Source organism: Polypterus senegalus, chromosome 12 (genome assembly GCF_016835505.1).
Source record: "Polypterus senegalus isolate Bchr_013 chromosome 12, ASM1683550v1, whole genome shotgun sequence".
Classification (NCBI taxonomy): Eukaryota; Metazoa; Chordata; class Cladistia; order Polypteriformes; family Polypteridae; genus Polypterus; species Polypterus senegalus.
In genome coordinates this window covers 45,740,878-45,746,877 of record NC_053165.1, presented here as the reverse complement: position 1 = coordinate 45,746,877, position 6,000 = coordinate 45,740,878, and the positions used below count along the sequence as shown (strand labels likewise).

At 35.5% G+C, this 6,000-nt stretch overlaps 1 protein-coding gene across 8 annotated transcripts in view; it reads left to right on the top strand.

Annotated features, from left to right (window-relative positions):
- Nucleotides 1–5,250: 5,250 nt before the first annotated feature.
- usp19 (ubiquitin specific peptidase 19) overlaps nucleotides 5,251–6,000 on the top strand; it is a 96,288-nt gene continuing 95,538 nt past the window's right edge. For 4 of the 8 annotated variants that reach the window (XM_039771048.1, XM_039771050.1, XM_039771049.1 and 1 more), the window contains exon 1: nucleotides 5,251–5,588. The gene's annotated coding sequence lies outside the window, so the exon portion shown is untranslated. The remainder of the gene's footprint in view (nucleotides 5,589–6,000) is intronic. The other 4 variants (XM_039771045.1, XM_039771043.1, XM_039771052.1 and 1 more) reach the window with 2 other exon arrangements.

Genomic DNA, 6,000 nt, shown 5'->3' with positions numbered 1-6,000 from the left:
ATGGATGACGTCACGAGAAATAAGCGTGGGGGCGGGGTCTCTCCTTAGTATGGCAAGCCATTTGTGTCAAACATTCTCCAGTAGGACATGGAAAGTCGCTTGGGAGATAGTAGTGCTGTTTCTTCTTATACGAGTTACAATATGTAATTTCCTGGCGTTAATATTTGCACTTAAGAGCTCATGTTATATACTAACTTTACGCTTATTGTTTTTTTTGACTTGTTAAATGATTAAAGGAGCGCACAAAGTTTTGGACGAGCACATAAATTCGTTATGAGGCTCTCGAATTTGTCACAATGATTTGAGGTAAACTTTGTACACCTTCAAAATAAGTTCTGGCGGCCATGCCATTCTAAATTCGTCAATTAAACAGTCCTTGCCGGGAGTTTAACTGACCAGTTCTTCATATGATAAAGTTTATTTTTTGACAATAATTTAAATTATAAGTTTTGTATCAGTTTTTTAATCTATTTTGGTCATGCCCAAATGCAAGCAGGACTAAATTAAAGAGTCATCCTTTGTTAATATGGTCCATCCTGTTAAACCAAATGTCTTTACTTAATAGTAAGACCGTGAAAGTTTAAAGAGTACCAGGATGTTTTTTTTTTTTATTTGTAATGAAGGTCTAAAATATTGATATTCACTAGACATGTTGTAACGTGGTTTTATGATAGAGACGATTTATTAATTTGTAATTCATATTACTAATAAGACTAGATGTATTTGAAATTGAATGATCTTCTACATTATTTTTTTTCAGTAAAGTCAATCAATGTGAATATGAGGGCATGAGTGAGTAAGTCATTACAGGTTTAAAAATGTAATGTTACTAGGTCAGTGTCAGAAAATAAAATTTTGCCTTCAAATTAATTTTATAGAATCAACCAAGACGTCCACGAGGAAACACCAATGATATTTCCAAGAGTTATTGTAATTTTTCCTAGAATATTTCTTTTTAAAGGAGAGACATGGTTAATATATGTTTTTTTCTGATGGCTGTTTCTCTGATAGCCTAAGTATATCTCTAAGTTCCTTCCAAGGTTGCTCTTTATCATCTCTTTTGTTTATTTCATGTACAAATGACTCCAGGAATACACACAAGGACAGACATATCCTAACATTTGCAAACAAATCTGTCATTGTGAGTCTTTTATAAGATAAGGAAAGCAGCCATGGACCTATTGGCAATGAGTATGTGCAGTAGTGTGATCTTTCCTTTTTACAGCCAAATAAGACAAAATATATGGTTTCAGATCATCTTTCTCTGCCTTAATTTTAATTAAAAGGGAGAATGTAGAGATGGCAGAGCACTACAAATATCTAGGAACAGTCACTGATAACAGACTAAAAACTTCAATCTTAAAACAGAACAAATTTGTAGGAAGAGGCAGACATGGGTTTTGTTCCTTAGGAAACACAGCCGTTTTAAAGTGGACAAAACCATAATAACACTGTTTCATAACTCTTTTACTGAATCTCTAATTGCATTTGCTTTTCTACATTGGTTTGACAACCTCAGCATTAAGAATATAAACCATCTTAACAGCATTGTAAAAATTAGCTGTAAAATTACTGGTTCACAGCAGACCTATCACTGAACTGAACTGAACTGTATTACAGAAAGGCTGGAAAGACAATCGACTCAATTCTGTCAGATTTCAGTTGTTGCCATCAGGTTGCAGAATTAGGTTTCAGAGGGTAAAGAGTAACAGATTTAAGAGCTCTTTTATTCCTGGAACTGATTTTGAATTTGGGTACTTGTAGGGATGCTGCTTAATATGAAATACTGAAATATTACTTGGTGTACTGTTGAAGCTAATTATTCATTTTTATACGAATCTTAAGTGTGTGTATGTGTGGTAAGACTGGTTGTCAGTTTATTTTGTTGGATTGTTTTATCAGTTTCCTACTGCAAACAAATTTCCTTCTTAGATAATAACGTCTACGTAACATATGACTTTAGATTTTAGTATAAAGTAATACTGCTCTATTAAACCATTATTTATTGATGGCAGGATTCTACTATTATACCACACTAGCTGAAATACTCGGCGTTGCTCGGCAAGAAAATAAAATCTTTTTTTTTAATCGTTTGAGAAAAATATAATTAAAAAAAACACACCTTTAAAAATAAAAAATAAATTAACAAACAATGAAGACTCAGTAATGTGCTTGTATTGTTTTCTGAATTGCCTTGTTATATACAATGTTTTTAGTTTTTCCATCTTTAGCCAATATATAAAGGTTCTAAGGTCTTTGTACCCTTGAACATGCCAAATAAAGTTGTCCATGTGAGAAAAAGGCTGTGTCCAAATTGATTCCAGCAATTTTCAATGATTATGCACATGTTCTGAGTGTCAAGTGGATAATAACAGACATACAAGACCGAATCTCCAATTAGTCTCTTCCAATTGAGATTCTTTTACAATTAATGAATGTTAAATATTTTACATTTTATATAAATAAATATTATGAGTTAAATATCATAGCTGTATTTGTTTTATACTTTACCTTCGATTTTGATGATTTAATTAAATTGTTTTTTTGATTATGAACATATTTTAAAAAATTCCTATTTCTTTTTTTATGAAAAAATTGCAACACCAACACGTTAGCTATAATGTTACAGAACAGATGACATTTAGTTCATTAATGAATAAACAAAAATTGCAAAGACGGCCACTGAATCCACAAAATAAATATAGGATGTTTATGGTAGATAAAAATTAAATTGCTTACATATTTTATATATAATATGTCTATTTTAATCAAAATATAATTGCAGAATACATTCAAAGTAGTGTAAAAACGATGGAAAACCGAAGCCTTTTTCAAGTTTTTTGACAGATTAATTTTTGTTTTGTGGTGTAGTAATAAGTTTTTACATGCAAAATTTTTGACGATGTAAAAAAGTCAGTTAAATTTATATTATTATTAGGTTGATTTAATTCTATTACCACCAGAAAATTGTTACAATAAGAATAATGCAAGATTAAAATATAGTTAACAAAAATAAACATTAAATGACAAACAAATAATACTACAGATTTTTCATGATAAAACTGTCTCTTGCTTTTATGGAGCACACCAGAAACGTTCGAAGCGTCACCTGGATGATAACATACATACAAGACCACAAGATTGTTACAGTCTGGCATATATATATATATATATATATATATATATATATATATATATATATATGGCTGTTCATGTCACAAAGACAGAATGAGTCCCAAAAATAGTTGGGATGCCAACCCGGTCAACTCTATTTAATTTTAAAAGGAAAAGGCCCTCTGGTGGTCGTTCCGAGTATCAACTGGATGATAACATTATGAACTGGATGATAACATGCATACAAGGCCGCAAGATGACCTCCCACCCTACCCAGAAGGGATGAGTTGGGGCTGATTTCACCCTACAGTATTTTTAGTCGACCAATGAGAAACGTGTACCAAGTTTCATGAAAATCGCTCCAGTCGTTTGGAAGCGATGCTAGAACACACATACATACACACATTGACTTTTATATACAGTATATAGAAGATTACTGTCTGTTGCATTGTAGAATTTATGGCAGCAAAGCAGCCACAAATTATTAAGCTCTGAACTTTAAAGTTGATGCAAAGTACTTTTTTTTATTATTTGTACTGTTAACAATATCTTGCAGTCCGGCAAAATACAATTTTTTAACTCCAACTTTGACGTTTATCCAGAGCACTTTGTTACAGATCCAACACCCTTCATGATCTCTCAAAACTTTCAATTGTCCAGTTTTTTAATTTATTTTGGATTTCTACAATATAAACCAGGTTTGTGTAGTCTCTTTCAGACACCTGGACCATGCTGCTGTGGTGAATGTGGCAAGGGACAGCTTTAGGATCTATGAGGTTAACCAGGGCTTTTTGCATGTTCTTTAAGCATCTCCTTTGGTTAATTTGGTGATCAGTTCAGGGTTGATTTATTGAGATCTTAATTATTTCCATTTGTAGATAATGCTTTATAGTGATTGAATTTGAATTCATTTGTAAAGAAATCATAACCTAGGTAAAGATCTTAACATGATTTGTTATCACTTCCCTATAATTTAAAGTTGTAGTGAAGCGAGTGCCCTCTTCTACGCGGTGGTGTGCTCGGGAGGCAGCATAAAGATGAAGGACGCCTCACACCTAAACAAACTTGTTAGGAAGGCAGGCTCTATTGTAGGAATGAAGCTGGACAGTTTAACATCTGTGACAGAGTGACGGACACTAAGCAAGCTCCTGTCAATCATGGAAAATCCACTGCATCCACTTAACAGTGTCATCTCCACGCAGAGGAGTAGCTTCGTCCTGCTCCATTGACAGACTGAGGAGATCGTTCCTCCCCACACACCATGCGACAATTCCACCCGGGGAGGTAAACACTAACATTATTCAAAGTTATTGTCTGTTTTTACATGCATTCTTATTACTCTTTAATTTAAAATTGTTTTTTATATCAGTATACTGCTGCTGGATTATGTGAATTTCCCCTTGGGATTAATAAAGTATCTATTTCTTTTTTAGTTTTATGTAATGCTGTACTTTAAAGTTTTCTGTGGTGATTTTTTAAATCATTTTAATTTGGCTTGGTGCATTCAATGCAAAGTGCAGTCAGTTTTGAGGCTTGTTATACTTAGGCTGTACAATGTTTTATCAATTCGTCTACTTTATAATCAGCTTAATCCTATTTAGGGTAGCGAAGGCTAGATGGAAGCTCTGGGTGCATGGATGATATCATTCTTTTTTTAATCGATCATTTTACACGCGGAGCTGTTTTGTAACTAGCCACACTCGCTGGGTGAACATTGCCAAGAATTTGGAGCTTGCAACGATATTTGCATAATGTAACATTTTACATATCAGAGTGTATTTTACAAGTCGTAAATATGTATTAAACTGTGTCTTGAAATCTGATTAAAAGACAAATTACAATAAATGCAACACGCCTTTTGTTTTAAAACACTAAACGCTCTAATTATGGCGACAGATGGGAGAACTTTCTGGAATGCAAGCGTCTACCTTATTGCTTTCGAACGCCCTCGCCCTGCCCTGCCCAACCAACCATACGAAATATCAGCGCAAGGAAGGCGAAACCTCAAAAATGGAACGTTCTGGCTGCTGCTCCAATCGGGCGACGAATTTACTCACGTGATATGAGAGGATGCGTTATTACGTTTGTTGTTGTTCCTCTGTCCCATGATTAGGGTGAGTGTCGCGGTTCCTGTCAGCTTCAGGAAGGAGTTTGTTCGGGACTTTCGCTTTCGTGTGTTTTTGTTCCTAAGTAAAGTGCGAGTCACTGAGTGGTGGTTTCGAAGGGCTGACGGAACTCGATACGGCTTGGTTTAATTTAAGAAACCCAAGTCAACGGTAGAGTGTAGGTTGGAAGTATACACCGAACGGGATGGGTCCAGGTTAAAAAGCAAGCGCAGACCCCGGCGAAGGGTGACTCCCTTCTCGAGAGGGAAATGTGAGACAGGCCCTGCAGCTCGTTTTGACCTGAGGAGACAACTGGCAACTTGCAGACCAACAGTCAAGACGAACCGACCGTGGCGCGATTTAAACATTGTGAGTAATGTGGGAACGGAGAACAGTAATGGGAATAATAATTCAAATGTTTACTCTGTTTGGTTATGCCGTGTGTTAAGCTATCTGTCCAAGGCGGCCATTCATCCCGTAAGCGTCGGTAAGACGATACTGCATCGATCGGCCACTATGGGGGAGTTTCGTAGGACTGGTCTGGCTCGTCAACAGGTGCTGATACGCAGTTCATCTGTTTGTTACAGTCAACCATCGCGGTAGAACGTTGCACATGTCTCTGTTTATTTCATAGGTGGGGATGAAATCTGCCTAATGGTTCATTGGTAAATGTGTCAGATAAATGAGGCTATGTGGGTTGCAGAAATCTTGAGCGCATTGTTTTGCAGTAAATAATTGTTCCCACGAGGAGTACACTTTAGCTCCGAAAATAACGTGTTGG